Genomic DNA, 20008 nt, shown 5'->3' with positions numbered 1-20008 from the left:
CCCTTTGAAGCCTTGTCACTCTTAAGTTTTTGTGCCATGGATGAAGGTTGAAAAACTTAGAGAATGGTTGATGAAGGTTGTATTATGGATATTTTTTATTAAGGTTGAATAAGTTTTAGAGAAAGGTTTGATTTTTTATAAAGAAAAGTGTAGAGATGGGTTTGTAATTTTTTATGAATAGAAGATGAATATTGAAGAAAAGTTGAATGGGTATAGGTGAGAATTGATGGGATTTGGTGAGGAATAATGGTAGTAAAGAGAGAATTGAATTTTTGTTCAAAAATGAGAGAGAGGCGCAGGTTTGGGAAGTGAGAAAGGGGACGAATTCTGATTGTATCACACAGAGGCTGCAAGGATTTATGACTTATTTGACCAAGAATTAAAGGGTTCACATGATAGGAAAAAAAATAAAAAAATTAGAAACACACTCAGCTACAATCGACTGAAAGGAGGGTGCAATCGATTGCAACCCAAAAAAAAAAGATTTTTCGCTACAAGTGCAATTTCTTGAAAGAGGGGTGCAATCGATTGCATCTCAATAAAAAAAGAATTCTTGCTTGAAGTGTAATCGATTGAAGAGAGGTGTCATCGATTGCATAAAAGACGGATCTGATTCTGTTAAAATAAAAAATACATTTAGGCTCATTTCAATCGATTGAGGCATATTTGCAATCGATTGAACCTGGAGAATTTTTTTGAAAATTATTTAAATATGCAATTAAAGGAAAGGAAATCATATCATAAATATCACATAGTCAAATCATATTTAATAAAATCAAAATAATAAAAAATGAATAAAATCAATATAAACAAGTGTATTTATACAAATAAATATAGTTTAATGAAGAAGAATACATGTACCTTTTTAATGGCATGTGAGATTATGAGAATGTATTCAGATGAAATTTTCAAGGGTCTTGACTTGATTAAATATCAATTTTGCTTAGAATACCAAGATCTATTCTGATTTTATAAAACGCGTCTCTTGGAAGCGGCTTTGTGAAGATATTTGCTAGTTAATTTTGGGTATCAATGAAGGAAATTTCTTTGTCTCCTTTTACAACATGGTCCCTTAAGAAGTGATGACGTATATCAATATGTTTGGTTCTTGAATACATGATTGGATTATTTGAAATATTGATTTCACTAGTGTTGTCTCACTTTAGTGATATGCTTCCTAGAATCACACCATAGTCATGAAGTCATTGTTTTAACTACCGGCGGTAATGTATTTTTCTTCTGCAGTGTTGAGAGCCATACTTGCTTGCTTTTTGCATATCTAAGAAACTAGGGGACTTATAAAAATATGACATGTTCCAAACTTGTGTTTTTTCTATCCGTCTTACCTCCTGCATAATCTGCATAAGAGAAACCAACAAGACTATATACACTACCTTTGGGGTACCAAAAACCGACATTGGATGTTCCTTTGAGATACTTCATTATTCTCTTCACAACACAGAGATAAGATTCCTTTGGCCAAACTTTAAATCGTGCACACAAACATACACTAAACATAACATCAGGTTGAGTAGCCGTTAGATATAATAAAGAACCAATCATACCTCAATATTTAGTGATATCAATTGGAATTTTGAATTCTTCATGATCAAGATATGTTCCAAATCCCATTGGAGTTTCTAGACCTTTGCAAGTATCCATGTCAAATCTTTTGAGAAACTCTTTGCAATACATAGATTGATTAATGAATATCCCATGCTTTTTTGTTTGATTTACAACCTAAGCAAGTAGTTCAACTTACCCATCATGGACATTTAAAATTCTTCTTGCATGATTGATGAGAATTTTTCATATAAGTTCATCTGTAGATCCAAATATGATGTCATCTACACAAGTTTTCACTAATTTAGTATGATGGTTAATTCTTTTGATAAAGAGAGTAGTATTAACTTTACCTTTTTCGAAACTATGTTCGCAAATAAAGTTGCTTAACCTATCATACCAAGCTCTTGGTGTTTACTTTAATCCATACAAAGCCTTTTTGAGTTTGTACACATGATCAGGATGTTTGAAGTCTTCAAAACCTAGAGGTTGACTTACATAAACTTATTCTACTATGTATCCATTTAGGAATGTACTTTTAAGTCGATTTGGTACGACTGGAAATTCAAAGAAGAATAATATGCTAACAATAATCTAATTTCTTCTAGTCTAGCAACAAGCATATGCTTACAATGATACCATTTTCATCTAGCTTATTTTTGAAACTCCATTTAGTGCTAATAATATGTTTACCTTTTGGTCTAGGAACTAAATCCCAAACTTGATGTCTTTAAAATTGATTTAGTTCCTCTTTCATAGCTAGAATCCATTGGTAATCATCTAAGGCATCTTTAACTTTATAAGGTTTGATTCGAGAAACAAAAGCAATATTAAGACAAGCATCTTTAAGATTTAAATGAGTAGATACTCCCTGATTTATGTCTCCAATAACTTTGCCAATAGGATTATCTCTATGTGTTCTCCATTCTTGAGGAAGATCCTTTTGATTTGACTCTTGTTGGGTTGATTCCTATTTGTGTTCCAAATGATCATCTTTGTTAACTTTAGTAGCATCTTCCATAGGAACTTCTAAAATATGATCATCAACATCACAAACAATCATATCCTCGTTAGAGGTGTTACATTCATCAAAGGAAATATGCATTGATTCTTCTATAGTTAAAGTTCTTTTATTATAAATCCTATATGACTTATTAGTAAGAGAATATACAAGAAAAATACCTTTGTTGGACTTCTCGTCAAACTTACCGAGATTGTCTTTGTCATTGTTAAAGACAAAGCATTTAAATCCAAATATGTGAAAGTGAGCAATGTTTGGCTTTCTTCCCTTGAAGAGTTCATATGGAGTCTCTTACAAAATTGGTCTTATAATAAATCGATTACTTACATAATATGTCATGCTTACCGCATCCGCCCAAAAATATTTTTGTAGATTTGAATCACTGATCACTATTCTTGCAAGTTCTACTCGAGACCGATTCTTTCTCTCCACTACTCAATTTTTTGTGGAGTCTTTGGTGCTGAAAAAATGTGAAAGATCACATGTTCTTCACAAAACTATTCAAAAAGATCATTTTAGAACTCTCCACCATGATCGCTTCTTATGGAGGAAATTTTTAGTGATTTTTCATTTTGAATTTGCTTTGCATGCTTCTTGAACGCCTTGAATGCATCACTTTTCTGCACTAAAAAGAATGTCCAAGAATATCTAGAAAAATTATGAACAATAACTAAGGCATATACATTACCTCTGAAGCTTCTCATTCTTGATGAACCAAATAAGTTCATATACAACAGTTGTAGTGGCCTTGAAGTAGACACCACATTCTTGGGTTTGAAAGTTGATTTGCTTTGTTTTCCCTTTTGACAAGCATCACATAATTTATCTTTGATAAACTTTATTTTAGGTCAACCAATGACAAGATCATACTTGACTAGTTTATTTAAATGTTCCATATGATTAGGAGTAACTCTTTTATGCCATAGCCATGAGTCATTGTTGTTTACCATGAGACATTTTACTTTCAAAGATAAATCATCTAAGGAAATCATAAAAATATTATTAAACCTTTTACCTTTGATTTTTACCTTATGAGTGACTTCATCTTCAATCAGGCATTCATCCTTGGTGAACTTGAACTTGAAGCTTTTGTCACAAAGTTGGCTTATACTTAGAAGATTATACTTTAGTCCTTCAACATAAAGAACATATTCAATAGATGTGAAAGGTGGTGCTCCAACTTTGCATATGCCAAAAAAAATTCCTTTGTTGTCATCTTCATAAGTGACATATCCCTTGTCGTTAAGCACTAGATTTGAAAATTTGTTGATATCTCTCATCATATGCTTAGAACAACCACTACCGAGATACCATAGAGTTGTAGTTATTTTTAAGCATACATAGAAAACAAATTAAGTTTTGTTAGGTTCCTTCATGATTAGTTCCTTTCTTGAGCCACACATAATACTCACTTGCCACACTAAAGTTACTTACATAGTAAGCATTAGGTGTGTGATTAATTATACCACAATAGAAATAAGTAGGAACGAAATTACTTCTATATCTAGGAACATAAGATTTTTTTCTTAACAAATCTTTTCCTTTTAGGATAATGATGAACATTGTTTGCTTTGTTCACTTTTTCTTTATTGGATTGATCACTAGCCTTAACAAAGATGGTTTTAATATAACTTGGTTTATTAAATTTAGAATAACCAAGCCCACTTTTATCATTTGAATATCTTTGTTGACTAAAGACACCATCCAATCCAATTTGTCCTTTTCATATCTTTCAAGAGCACCTTTCAATTGGATAATTTGGAAATAAAATAAGTCACACTCTTTTCATACAAAATTATGTTTTTGTTCTTTAACAAAGTTTTGTTTTTCAATTTCAAAATCTTTTTCCATGGTGTCATTCTTTTCTTCAAGAGATAAATTTGTTTCTTTTGTTTTGGCACAATTTTATACAAAATTTTGAATTCATTGAGTAGTTCGTCTATAACACCTTGTGCATCATTATCATAAATGGAATAATCATTACTAACCTCTTCATCTTCATTATTGGAATGGTTTGATGCCATCAAAGTAAGATTTGCACATTATTCATTTTCCAAGTCGGATGATGAACTTATTTCATTATCTTCCTATGCAATGTAGACTCTTTTGGATTTTGACTCCTTTCTACTTTTGAAGTCGTTCTTCTTGGTGAGTTTTGGACAATCCATATTTATATCCTTGTTTACCACATTCATAGCAAGTGACATTTGGTGTTCAAGTGGAAGCATCCTTTTTCCTGAAAAATTTCTTTCTTTTTGCATAATTCAATGATTTTTCATTATTACCAAGGAGCATGTATTTTTCATCTTCTTCCAGAGCATCATCTTCTTGTTCTTCTTTTGTGTCAACTTTCAAAGCAATGCCTTTGGATTTCTTCTCTTGATTCTCATGATTTTCAAGTCTTCCAAGTTAAAGTTCACACTCTTGAAGTTTTTTGAACAAGGGTGTGAATGTCATGGTAGAAAGACTTTTCTTTTCTGATATTGTTGTCACCTTCGGTTTCCATTCCCTAGTTAAAGATCTAAGCACTTTAAGATTAAGATCATCGTTAGTAAAAGTCTTACCGAGAGAAATCAAGTGATTTTTCAAGTGTACAAATCTCTTTTTCAATGCGACGGTAGATTCTCCGGGCTACATTCTGAATATCTCGTACTCTTGATTGAAAGTATTCAATCTAGATCTTTTTACTTCAGTGGTTCCTTCATGAGTTTCTACCAATGTATCCCATATTTGCTTTTCCATTTTACATTAGGAGACACGAAAGAATTCATCTATGCTAATTTCACTTTGAAGTATGTTGCTTACTTATTGTAAAGGACTTTTTTCTTATCATCTTCGTCCCATGAAATTTTAATCTTTGGTGTCCCAACCCTGTTGACAACACTTATAAGAACAAACAAACTATTCTCCACAACATCCCAAATTTCTTCTGCTTATGCTTCCAAATGAGCATTCATGCGAATTTTCCAAAAATCAAAATATTTACCAGAAAATAGTGAGGTTTATTGCTACTGCCACCATCTTTGAAAACAAGATTTGTACTTGCGGAAGCCATTATGGATCTTTAGGAACAGGTTACCCATAACCTGCTCTGATGCCAATTATAAGTTATGAGTATGCCTAAAAGCGGGTGAATTAGGAATTTAAAAATATATTTGGTTTTTGTATGGTGTGTCTTTCTTTTCTTGCTTGATGTGATAAGTGTTGAAAGTAGTAAAGGCGTAAAATAAAGAACACCGAGAATTGTCATGGTTCCCCTTACAATCCGAGAGTACATCCAGTCCCCTTACACATTAAGAAATTTCAATAATGACATAACTTTTATACAAGCCTAATCTCCACTTCTATACACTGGATTCTAACCTAATAACTAAGAATAATCCTCTTGTGATTTACACCTTAAGAAAAGAAAACAATCATTCCTTTTCTTACACCCTTGTTTCCAACAGACTTGGATAACATGTACAACAATCACACAATCTTATATCCAACAATCCTGGAAAAATAAGATGTTGATACAATAATGAATTTGAAAAGTAATAAGTTAGATAAACTAAATCTTGTAAGTGGGACTTCTTCTCTTTCAAATATGAAAGTTCAATATCATAAACTCTCTAAGTGATAAAAGATGCTTTTAGAATGATATGAAAGTTTTCAAAAAAACATCTAAGTCTGGAACACGTGAATTGAAGATTATAGAGTTTTTGTAAAATATGTTTGAAAGAGGTAACAGTAAAAATGAAATTTCAATTGTATTTATAGAGTGAAAAAAACTCTTGATAAAACATGACAATGATTGGTTAATATTTCATAAATATAATGAGTTTAAAAGTAGGAGATGCCATGAAAAGCAGTGAGTGAAGTAGTGAAGCATTTCAAAGGAAGTTTTTTTTAACAGGTGAGAGAAGTTTTTTTTTAAAAGGAAGTTTTGGGTAGAAGCTATATTAGACTTCATATGAGTCGTTCAAAGGAAGAAAGTCAAGCATTTCTTATTCTCATCAGTTTGGATGTACATGATATATCTTGAACAATAAAGTCTTTCTAAAGAAATTTGATGTCGAAGCTCAAAAGGGTATCTTTTTAGGATACTCTAAACGCTCAAAGGCATACATGGTATATAACTCTGAAACCAATATGGATGAAGAGTCAACACACATCAATCTGATGACTAAGAGCCTCTATATAAAATTGCATAGCTAGTTCAAAGCTTCTCAGGAATCTGTATGTCTAAACACACCTCAGAAGCTAGAGGTCCAGAAGTTGAAAGATCATAAGCTATCAATCCATTGGAAGCTAGATGTTCATAAGCTATTAGAATTGTAGAAGCTGGTGGTCCATAAGATGATCCAACCTCAGAAGCTCATCCATATGATGAAGATTCTAAAGAAGCTCAAGATGGATCCTTAGAAGCATCACAATCCAAGAAGAACTTCAAGTAGAAGTCTTCACATCCAGAAGAGTTAATATTTGGAAATAAAGATAGTCCTAGAAAGATAAGGTATACTTTCAGAGAAGAACATTCAATATTAGGATTACTCTCCATGACTTAACCTACTTTTGTTGATGAAGCACTTTCTGATGATGGCTAGATTATGGAAATACAAGAAGAGTTGAATTTGTTCCAATGGAATGATTTATGAGATATGTTACCCAAACCTTATCTGAAGAACAACATTGGAACAAAATGGGTATTCATAAACAAGTTTAATAAGAAAGGATAAGTGGTAAGAAATAAATCTAGACTTGTGGATGAAGGCTGCAGTTATCAAAAAGGTATAGATTTCTCTGAAACCTTTACACCTGTTGCAAGATTAGACGCAATCAGGTTACTTCTCTCTTATGTTATTAATCATGATATTATCTTATACCAAATAGATGTTAAGAGTTAATTTTTAAATGGAGTTATCTATGAAGAAGTGTATGTCAAACAACCACCCGGGTTTAAGGATTCAGTCTACTCATATCATGTTTTCAAACTTAAGAAATCACTCCATGGACTCAAACAAGCTCCCAAAGCTTGGTATGAGAGACTGATATTTTTTTGTTAGAAAATGGTTTTCAAAAAGGGAAAGTATACACTATAATCTTCTGAAAGACACTTAAATATAATATCTTAATTGTTCAAGTATATATGGATGATATTAATTTTGGTTATACTAATGCTTTCCTTTGCAAAGAATTTTCAAAGTTAATGCATGATGAGTTTGAGATGAGAATGATGAGAGAGCTCTTTCTTCCTTGGTATTCAAATAAAGCAATGCAAAGATGGAGTCTATGTTCATCAGATAAAATACACAAATGAGCTTCTAAAGAAGTTCAATCTAGATGATTGCAAGATCATGACAACTCCTATGCATCCAACCTATAATTTGAGAAAAAGGAAAGTAGAATCAAATTATATTTGAAGCTGTATGGAGGTATGATTGGATCTTTACTTTATTTAACATCTTCTAGACCAAATATTTTGTTTAGTGTCTGCTTGTGTGCAAGATTTTAGTCAGATCCTAGAGAAACTCACTTAACTGTTGTTAAGAGGGTTTTTAGGTATCTGAAGGGAGCAACCAATCTAGGGTTGCTTTATAAAAAATCCCTAGATTATAAGCTAGTTGGATTTTGCGATGCTGATCATGAGATTAGAACTCATGTGTCACCCTTATTTTGGACTCTCTAAAATATAATACTACAAACACTATACAAAGTTTTAAATGGGCTTAAATGTTATAACCAAATAAGATCTATTAAAAATTGTTAACTTATTTACATTATTAGCAAATAATTTATAATATTGTAGTTAAAAATTCAACAATAATTTTATTCTCTATTTCAATATTTATCACATTAAATTCATATTTTCATAATTACAAACTAATATGATACTTTAAGCATATTACATAGTTAAACTTGCAACACTAATTCTCTATTCAATATTTTTTTAAAGAATCACGCAATAATAATAATAATAGTATTAAGAAATATGAGGTGGGTTTAGTAAAATTTGGTTTTCGACAGACCCAAAATAATCATTCGAGTCCATTTGAATAAACCTTATACTATCCAAATCAATCATTCAGGCCGAGCCGACCCGCTTGCAAAAAAGCCAACGGTTCGGTCGGTTTTAAACAAATAGTTCAAATTTGTCCACCCTTAGAGTAACTAATACGGGAAAGGATTGTCTCCCATGAAGTAAAAATTAAGTGGAATCTTAGCCACCCAAAATTTTCAAAATCAAGGAAAGAAAATATTTCAAAGGTGGAGATGTACACTTTTCCCTCTCCAGTGAAAATTAAACTAGAGATAATCCTTTCCCAACTAATACACTGATTTGATGCTTGCATGTAGCATTATCATTATTTAAAAAAAACATGTGTTAGTGGCCTTTTATAGTGGCAAAAGATGAGAGAGGCTAATGAATGACGATGACAATAGTATCAAAACATGTAACATTCAATGGTGGGTATTATAAGGAGAAGGTGATGGCCACTTCACCCATCCTAAACACATATTTTTAATATTAACATTACTGTTGCACAATAGCCATTCTCTCTCTGGTGCATATTTACCACTGCACAATAATTATTCTCTCTCTCTCTCTCTCTGATCCACATTAACCATTATCTGGCAGTGGTTGTTTAAATTGTGAGTTAATACCTATTCTCCCTTACCATATGAGTCATTTCGGAAAAAAAATCCTATAATTTTTTTGATGAATTCCCCCAACATTTGAAGATTCTCTCACTTTTGACCTTCGTCAGGCCAACTCACCAAAAAAGCTGATACGACACTATTTTTTTTGTTTTTTTCATTTAATCTAATTTCCACATGTGTATTATGGTATGTAAGATAACATAAAGGCCCCTAATGTTAAAACAAAACATTTAGAGAGTTGAGAGTGTGTGATTCCTCCGTTAACAAAAAAACCTAACATTCCATCCATTCTCTTTCATCTTCATCATTCATACTTGTCCACCATTGAAACACATTGAGGCATTCAACGACCAACATCTTTCATATATTTCATGTGCTATATGTTTGCAGGGGTCTTGTAGTGCGACAAAAGGTACAATTGCAATAAGTTAGTCGAATATGCAGTGGTCCCAATGCATGTTCCAATAACTTTTAGTATTTCAAATTTAGGTTTTCACTGTGTGGGTAAATCGTTGTTGTTTCCTTTAACTGTGAATGTTAAACTTCTTAATCGTATTTTAACTTCTGGGTATATTTGTAATTGCATAAATGGGGTTATTCAATATGATATTTCACCATATTGGAAACTTTGTTCACGACAAACACATGTTTTACAGAGTGGGGAGTGAAACCATTGTAGAAGGGCAATACTCTAATAAGTGTAGTTTTTTCGAGGCATTTAGCTTAGTTAAAGACTGGGTTAAGATGGATTTAGACTTTGGAGAAAGATACCAGGACTTCATGAAGGGTTTATTCATTTCATTGATGATGTACAAGTTGAAAAAATTGCTAATCACAACCTTGGTAGTAATATTGATGGGCATATCTGGATAAAACATGGTGTTGAAGACATGCTAAGCAAGGTGTTCAAGCCTTATGTTAATCAATCCAGTGAATGTAGTGATGATGATAGCACTAATAATGATGATGTAGGAATAAGGTTTGATGATAGTGCAGAAGAAAGAACTTGTGAAAGAGAGGAAGGATTTGTTCAAGTTGAAGTGGAAAGACCAATTTCTGGTAATAAGGTTGAGGTTAATGGGAAATCTCTTAGATTCAAGGTTATGGGTTCCAAACATCCAAAAATACGAAATCTCCAAGAAAGGTGAATATGTTTATTCCTGCTAGTGTTTTGGGAGCTAGTTTAAAGAGGAATAATGTAAGACTCCAATTTTGACCCTAAGATCCCTCATGCTATCTCATCATTTGCATTGGCTTTGGGATCACACCTTGGCATCCTCCTTACCCCTCAGTCATTGGGTTTGCATTGGGAGAGATCACCAAGCATATTTGATTGTATCATACTTTATTTTCTTTTGTTTACTAACCAAAATACCAAAAATATGTCTAGTGTAGCTTTGTTTCTTTTGTAGGTAGTGTATGCATCCATTTGTGCCTCCCCAAGTTCACAACTAAGGTTTGAGACCCTCAATGCAAGGAAATCAGTCAAGGAAAGGTTCACAATGGTTCTAAGAATAATATATGGATCCCCATGTTCTTTATTTGTCATTTTGATCAAGAATGCATCAAGAGTTTGAAGCTTATTTGCCTTGGAAGCCCTAATTCATCTAGGTATCTTGTGTGACTTCCTCAACAAGTTTCTTCAACAATATGGAATAAATACCAAAGGATACTTAATTATACATCACGTCAAGCATATATGATCCTCCATGAGCCCCAAAGATCAAAGTAAATTCAATTTTTCAAGTTGGTTCAAAGAAGTTGACCAGAGAAAGTCAACTGGTCAAAATTGGGGTTCCCTAGACCCTATCTCCTACAATTTTTGTCATATGAAAATTATTCCAAGAGAATATTTACTATTTATGACATTCCTAATAACTTTAATGTTGGCATCAAGAGCTAGTTTTGCTTGGAAATTCCTTTTTATGGTGAAATATTATAGGTCATTTTGTATGTGCCATAGTTAGGAGGTCAACTTCCAAGGACCATAACTTGCTCAATTGTTATGATATGAAGGCCATACAAGTTTCATGATCAATTTCAAGATATCTTATCCAACTTTTTTTTTAGAAATGTCAAATTCAACTTTCAAGGGCATGTGCCAAGAGGAAACATTATAGGTCATTTTGGGTCATTACCATTGAATAAGCAATTTTCCTCAACTTCCAAATGATGTAAAATTTGTGACCAAATTTAAGAGGAATGTAATAGCTACAACTTTTGTGAAGAAACCATTTTCATTTGGATCTCATAGCAAAAGTTATTCAAGGTGGACAAAATGGTCATTTGACTTTGTACTTAGAAAATTTTCAACCATGTTTGATTTCTCCAACCTCCACCTCAAAATTCTTCATGATCCAAGCTTCAAATGGAAACGTGTTCAACATCAAAGTTGTCTCCCTTGATGTCACCTTTCCAAATCATCCAATACCACTCCATTTGGACAAGAATTGAGGGGCTTGCGCAAGGGTTCTTCTCATGGTTTGTTTTGGCAACATTTGAATGCAATTTTCATTTAGCTTTGCATGGTTCCATGTGGTGACATCAATAAAATTTATGCACGAATTGGAGTGATTTGCAATGATCATTTTAGGCCTAGCACACGCCCATGCACCCATGCACTTGGATTTCTATTTTTGGCTCAAAATTCAAATGGTGTAGAAATCATTTCCCTTGACTATAAATACAAATGCATTGCTTCAGAAATGAACACACACATTGCCCAAGCCTTGCCAAGCTAAACTAGAACCCTACTCCATAGAATTCCTTGAAGATTTCTTTGACATCGAGTTTAAATTTCACCTTCTGTTTTGAGATTGAAACTCCAAGGATTCATTGCATTTTCACATTAATTGATTACTACAAGCAAGAGGAGGAAGAACCAAGTGGATTCAGATCGAGATCAAGCAAAATCACTGCTACACGAAGGTGAATTTTTCAGAAACTTCAAGCATTCGATTCTCTCTCAATTCTCCACCATTCTCTTTGTTTATTGGTTGTCTGAAGACCTACAAATGTAGGAAACAAGATTGATTTGTCATAAGGTCAAATCAAAGCAACCCAGACCGTGTACCTCAAAATTCAATTTCTCATATCTCTCGATATATTTGGACTTGGACAAAATTGAGGCAGAATTCGAGCTCCTTAGCTTTTTCTCTTTAAAATAATGTCCTTACTTTTAATTTTCTAGATGGTTGAGGATGGACCAGTCCGGTGAGGTCCACCGAAGAAGGCAACCGGAGTTAGGGCTCCGGTGATGTGTTGGCAAGGTTCCAACCATTTGATCTTGAGTCCACGTTCTAATATTGACTACTCCTTCTGATTCCTATCCATGCGCGCGCGTTGACCTAGAAACATGGTGGATGATACGCGCTTGGCCATCAGATCTACCACCTCAATTAATGAGGCAGATATGATGGCCCTCGTTTTTTCTATTTTCTTTTTTAATTCTGATTTTTTATTTAATCCCTTTATTTTGTTTAATTCATATTAATTTCATTTTTAATCCAACCAATATGGGACTTTCACCAAAAATCATTAACTATGTTCCTCTTCCATTGTTTGAATTAAAATCATTTTTTGGATTAATTTTGATATTTTTCATGAATTAAATGATTTTTGACTTGTTTTAAATATCTTAAAAATACTTATGACTTTCCAAAAATATTGAAGATTTTTGTGTAAGGTCCCTTGGCCATTTATTTGGTGTTTTGAAGAGATTTTAGGTTTTGTCCATTTTAAAATGCATTTTAATTTTTTTTATTAATTGATTAAATATTTAAAATTTGTGTTGAGCCATTTTTATGGTCTTATGATGTTTGACTTTCTGTTTGGCCTTGGCCATGGTTGATTTGACTTTTGCTTGATCAATACCATTGATTTATGGGATTGATGAAATATACATTTCATCTCCCAAAATGAATGGATATTATTGATCAGATGAAGTTCCTCCTATGATCAATTTGGGTTTCTATTTCCCATTCCCTCTTCATCTTCATCCATATTCTTTCCCAATCCATCATTGACCAATGGTTTCTCTAATGTCTAAATGCTAGTTGGTTCATCAATGATCTTGTGTCAGATTAATCAACATAAGCCAGACTGAGATAGGTCCTCCTTATTTCTTTTAGTGTGTGGCATGTTTTAGGAGTTTGGTTCTTTATACCAAATCTCTAACATCCATTAACACCTATATTTTTATTGCCCGACCTTAGATAGTTATGACTTCTACATAAGTCCAATTACGATTGCTTAACATAAAGATAAATTTGTCCCACAAGGCATAACATTCTAGTAAGTGATATTGTAAGTCTCCCATTCTTCATGGCATCGTATGGAAACTGAACCTTTTTTCCTTTCATGAGAGCTAGTGGCATACCTATTGATTTATCCAGGTTGAATCCCTTCTCATGGATGATGTCTTGGTTCAAGAATTCATATTTGTGAATGAATGGTTGAGTGTTCTCCAAAGAATGACTTAATCAATTAAAACTCATCACTAACATTTGACTAACACTTGACTAACCTTTATTCATGTTGCTTTATTTTTTTTAGTCATTCACTTTATTCAATTTAAATTTCATCACCTTTATCATTCATTGCCATTTACATTTCATGCAACTTGTTTATGTTTCAGTCCTTTTTTACTTTGCTCACTTGAGCCATATCTTGTGATTGTATATATTGTTTATTTGTCTTTGTTTTTGTTTGTGGTCTTAGGACCTTAAAACACCTAATAATAACAAAAAACCTAAAATACATCTTGGTGGACTGTTGAACTTGATCTGAACTTTTGGACTTAGAATTAGGAAACATTCCCTATGCTAAAGGACTTGGCCAATGCCATCCTCTGAGGCTGAGATATCCTTGACTTTGCTTTTCGTATGATGCAAGATCTTGAGTGCCCTTGATTCATTTGTTACTCTGTCTCTGTGCTTAATTGTTATACTGTTATTATTGTTTATGTCGGATGATTGTTCTGAGTTGATTAATGACTCTTTTATCTGATCATTGGAAGATATTGAAGACTTCCAACTATTGGAGTGCTTGCTTGGATACTATGGCTATCTTTATTTGATGCCTTGGTCTTCATATGATTTGCTTGGATATTGCTTATGGTTGTTTCTTGCTAAAGTCCAAAGGAAAATAGGTTTCTATATGACATTCTTGTCTGTTGGATTGCATCCCATTGGTCAAATCTTTTCAACTATTAACTTTTAATTTTGTCTAGGATAGTCCCTTCATATCCTCCCACTTATTTAATTACAAAATTTCTCCCTCCTTTCATAAACTTTCTTTGCCTGTGATTTCAAACTTAGACATGTTTTAATGATTAGAAACCTTGGCCTTAGGCCATTCAATTTTCAAACTTTTTCTTAAATCAAATTTGTAAATGAACTTAACCATATTGACTTAAAATTCAAAAAGATAAAAAGAACTAACAACCCCATTAAAATATTTGGCCTTTTGTGCCTTTTCTTTTTAACTTTTGTTAAAATCAATTCACAAACTTCTTTAAAAAATTTACTACAAACTACGGGATTTTGATCTCTTATTTTTATGTTGGTACGTATGCATAAGATCGAAGGTCTTGTCAAATACAAAAATATAATTAATGAATTCTTTTTCTCATCCCCCCACTCTATATTTCATCAAACATCATTTAGACCAAAAACATATGCACGCAAAAAAGGGCTCCCTAGGAGTACCTAGGACACTTTGGGTGCCAACACCTTCCCTTTGTGTAACCAACCCCCTTACTTGTAATCTTTGACATTTTATTAGTTTTGATTTGAAAACTTTTTACCTTTGGGTTTTGTTCGTACTTTTCCCTTTTCCTTTGGAAACAATAAAAGCGCGATGGCGACTCTGGTTTTATTGACGTCAAGTTTATCCATAGTTTGATGGTCATGAATTTACCGCTACAGAAATTAAATGGTGACTCTACTGTGGAGTAGTCCTCAGTGGGTTTAGCCTACTTTTTTATGTGTATATATTTGTATATTTAATGTTGTTTGTATGATATATTATGTCTGTTGTGCTTGGTGATCTCTATGTGGTGAGATAAGTTATATCCCGAACTTGAGTGGAATATAAGATAGGAGGGTGGTATAGTCATGTTGACTTTGAAGGAGTAGTCTTGAAAGAGTTGGCATGAGATCCCCCATTTAGTGGATACCTCTTTAGAGTTACTGACATCACACAAGTAATTCGTGGATAAGCATTACTTTCTATAATTTGGGGGTCCGAGAAGTTGAGGATCGTAGAAAATTTAACCCAACTTGGCCTATTTAGGACGTAGTGCGGAGACTGTTCAACTGTAGACTTTATAATAGTTATTACACGATACTACACTCAGACGAGTTTCTCTTGAGAATATTATGGGTTGATGAGTCAGTCATCCTAACCTATAATATCCGATAGATGGGATCACGACTTTGGGAACTTTTTAGAACATGCTATACAGGTTTTATCCTTAGTACACTCCTTTTGGGATGGTTCTTAACCCGACTTCATGCTCGTGTCTCACAACAAACCCTTTGATTCTTGGTTGATCCGATCAGTCTCATCAATATCAATGGAACTTAGGTGTTGATAAGGTGAAAACCATAATCCACCAAAATGGATGATTGATCTTGATGATGACTTGATCCATCCCTTGACCTTTGTTTGTGTTTGTCTTGTGTGTGATCCCTTGTGTGTGATTGTTGCATTCTTGCATACATGTGCATCATAACATTCATCACAAAAAATAAATTTCAAGGAACTAAGGTCTTGTTTGCAAATATTTTTAGACCATGGATTATGGACGAAGGAACACTAAGAGGTACAGTTTCAGAGGTCCTGACTTGAAAGAGCTAAGGAAATTGTCATCCTTTGTATTAGATCCCTTGGATTTCAAGCAGCGTCATAGGAAACTCTTGTCCGTACTATCTACTAATGTGGTTGAAGGACTTCTGAGTGTTTTGCTTCAGTTCTATGACCCCCACTATTGGTGCTTCACTTTTCCCGATTATCAGCTTGTGCCCATGTTAAAGGAGTATGCCCATCTCTTGGGTATGCTTGTATCTGACAAGGTACCTTTTAGTGGATTGAAGGAGATTCCCAGGTCTCATGTCATAGTCGAAGCTCTTCATCTGAAGAAATATGAGATTGATACTCATTTGGTGAAGAAAGGAGGAATTCTTGGGTTGACTTCTAAGTTCCTTATTGGTAGAGCTATTGTTTTTGCTCAAGCCGGTAGCATGGATTCTTTTGAAGCCATCTTTGTATTGCTCATCTATGGTCTAGCCTTGCTCCCTAACATTGATGGTTTTTTGTTGTTAATGCCATTAGAATCTTCTTGATTGGGAATCATGTTCCGACTCTGTTGGGCAACATGTACTTCTCTATGCATTTGAGGAATTCTAAAGGTGGTGGGACTATTGTGTGATGTGTTCCTCTTCTGTACAAGTGGTTTATTTCGCACTTGACTCAGACGCCTGCTTTCTTGGAGAACCGACAATGTCTACGGTGGTCCCAGAGGCTTATGTATCTCACTGATGATGATGTTGTTTGGTATGATTCTGCATTGGGTAGCTTGGACATTGTTGACCATTGTGGTGAGTTCTCTAATATGCCTCTCATTGGTACACAAGGAGGAATCAACTACAACCCTGTTTTAGCTCGTCGTCAACTTGGGTTCCCCTTGAGAGATAAACTTAATAACGTTTAGTTAGAGAGTCTATTTTATCAGGAGAGTAAAGATCCCGAACTTTTGAAGAATAGAATGGTGCGTGCTTGGCACAATGTGCATAGGAAAGGAAGATTCGAGTTTGGTCCATGCAATTGTGTAGCTTTGGAATCTTACACTGTTTGGGTGAAGAAGAGAGCTTTGGAGCTCAAGATGTCGTACGCTTGTGAGAGACCTATGTTTATGGTTGTGGCTGAGCCATCAACTCTCCCTAACCAAGATAAAGAGGAGTTGGAAGACGCACTTGCCAAGATGAAGCAAGAGAGATACTTGTGTTAAGAGCGGTTCCACGCTTTGAGCCGAAAGCATGAGGAGTTGCAGCATGAGTTGAAATAAAAAGATGCACTTATTGAGATTCTTGAGGAGCACATTGTGAAGATACAGAGAGAGCCAGAGGATTTATTTTCCTATAGCATGCCTCCACCTTCCGGTGCTTGGAAGAAGATTGTTGATCAGCTTGTCCTTGAGAAGGCTCGGATGAAGACGTCCTTTGAGTCCGAGATTCAACGCATTCAAAGGAAGTATGCTCCCATAGCCAGATCATCTGATGCAGTTGCTAAGGATCCTTAGGATGATATTTTCCTTTTCTCTTGTATTTATATTTTGGTTTCTGAAATTGTACTCGGTGTAATCCTTCCAATTTTATGAATAAAAAGAGATTTTATGGTCAATTGAATTATTCTTATTGTTGATTATTGTTATATTTGCAAATAAGACTTCATATGTTCCTTGAAATTAAAAACAAAAAAAAATATTACATTTTCATGCATCATTGGCATAACAGGTTTCTTCCGCCAAGTGTCTTATCAGTTCTTCTTCTGTGTATCAGCCAAGCTGTCTCATCACTACAACATCCAAGCTAATCGACTAAGATAAATGGAACATCTAGAGCAAGAAAACAGAGAGTTGAAGGATGAGATCGCCAAACTCACGGAACTGATGGAATCTATAATAGTTGCTCAGAACCAACCATCTCCTCCTCCTGTAACTCCTCCTCCTTAGAGGACTGTCATTTCAGAGATTGCTGTTGGAGAATTGCCATCCAAGGCGCAGCGGAATTTAAAATTTCTCCATTTAGTGATCCTTACGAATGGGCATGATCAGTGATAGAATCGTTACCTCTTATGGCGATTCAAACCTTTGGTGCAGATCTTTGATAATGATCAAAACCTTTGATACAGATCCACGGGGCGATCATGAACGTTGAACGATGACAACGTCTCTACTCAGTCCACATGAACGAATTCCTTCAATCGCAGTGCTAGCTGTTATGAATGAAGGCTTTGAGTGAGAGAAAGAGGGAAACAAAATTCCAAGTCTCTACTTGAATTTCTGTCTGAGTGGAGTGACAATGCTTCTACCCAAGGGGTTCTATTTATAGAACCACTTGTGTGGGCTTCAAGCCAAAAGGCCCACTTAAGTGTATTTTGCCCATATCTTATAATATGCCAAAATCACTTAAGTATTTGGTACCTTACCATATTTCGTTTCCACTTAAGTGCACCGTACCTTACGATGTTCCTTAATTATTCTATCTCTTATCAATCCGTCCTTTGTGTGTGACCCTATAGGTTTTCGCGACGTTGACAATTATATTAAATCACGCATTTAACATAATAAACAGTGAGCGGTATCTAGCAACACATCACTGCTACCCAAGTCACGAAAATGTCATGTGATCTGACAAAACCTCCTGTGATAATAATTATGTGTATAATTACCCCTTTGCCCTTATGTCTATATTGAACACAAGGTATAGACCGTGTCACCCTTGTCCAGTTCAATATTGGGCCCATAGACATTTATCCTGTTACGCAGGATTGGCAAATTCCATCTAGGACACTCATGTCCCTCAGCATGCTTTGTGGAGTACTCATCAACTGTCTTTATGGTCATCCAGTTACGGATAACGTTGGATCAGTAATAAGGCACTCAACTCTACATCTAGGATCCATAGTGGTTTCAGGTCGAAGAGTGGTATACACTATTATCACCATGAGAATAACTTATGACACTTTGCATAACTTTCTATATAGTATTCTCATAGCGGGTCAATCCGGTACAAATATTACTCCTAATATTCATACCTATGTTTAAGACTTGATAACTCTTTATCCATGATCCATGAGATGTGATCATCAGTCTACAAACATAATAGTCTTAATGCTTTAACGTTATCCCACTTCACATTAAAGCTCGACTACGGATACTTTAAGAATAGTGCCCTTATGTTTAATGGGTTCTCATGATTAAGTCACACTTAATACATTAAACGGACTATCTATTCTAGGGACTTTATTAATCAACCATAATAAAGAAAATGCCTTTTATTATTAATAAATAATTCGATACAAGTACCAAAAGTATTGGCCTCTAGGGCTTACACCAACAATCTTCCACTAGCACTAGAGCCAATCAGGCATACCCCGTATGCCCATTGATCTAGTATGGCCATCATGCTTCTGCTGCGCAAGAGGCTTTGTCAGTGGGTCAGCTATATTGTCTAGTGTAGGTACTTTACATATTTTCACATCTCCTCTATCTATTATCTCTCGAATGAGATGATAACGCCTAAGTATGTGTTTGGATCGTTGGTGAGATTTAGGCTCCTTAGCTTGTGCGATAGCACCATTGTTATCACAATAGAGACCAATGGGATCCACAATGCTAGGGACTATGCCAAGTTCACTAATGAACTTCCTGATCCAAACAGCTTCCTTTGCTGCACTTGAGGCAGCAATATACTCGGCCTCGGTCGTAGAATCAGCAACTGTATCTTGCTTCGAACTTTTCAAGCTCACAGCGCCACCGTTCAAGCAAAACACATAACCAGATTGCGATCTAAAGTCATCCTTATCTGTCTGGAAGCTAGCATCAGTGTAACCAATTACAGCCAACTCTTCCTGACCTCCATATATCAAGAATGATTCCTTAGTCCTTCTCAAGTACTTAAGAATATTTTTAACAGCTACCTAGTGGGCATCACCAGGATCAGATTGGTACCTACTTGTTCCACTTAAAGCATACGAGACATCTGGTCGAGTACA

The sequence above is a fragment of the Lathyrus oleraceus genome, chromosome 7, assembly GCF_024323335.1.
Source record: "Lathyrus oleraceus cultivar Zhongwan6 chromosome 7, CAAS_Psat_ZW6_1.0, whole genome shotgun sequence".
NCBI classification, from domain to species: Eukaryota; Viridiplantae; Streptophyta; class Magnoliopsida; order Fabales; family Fabaceae; genus Lathyrus; species Lathyrus oleraceus.
This window is presented reverse-complemented; position numbering follows the sequence as displayed.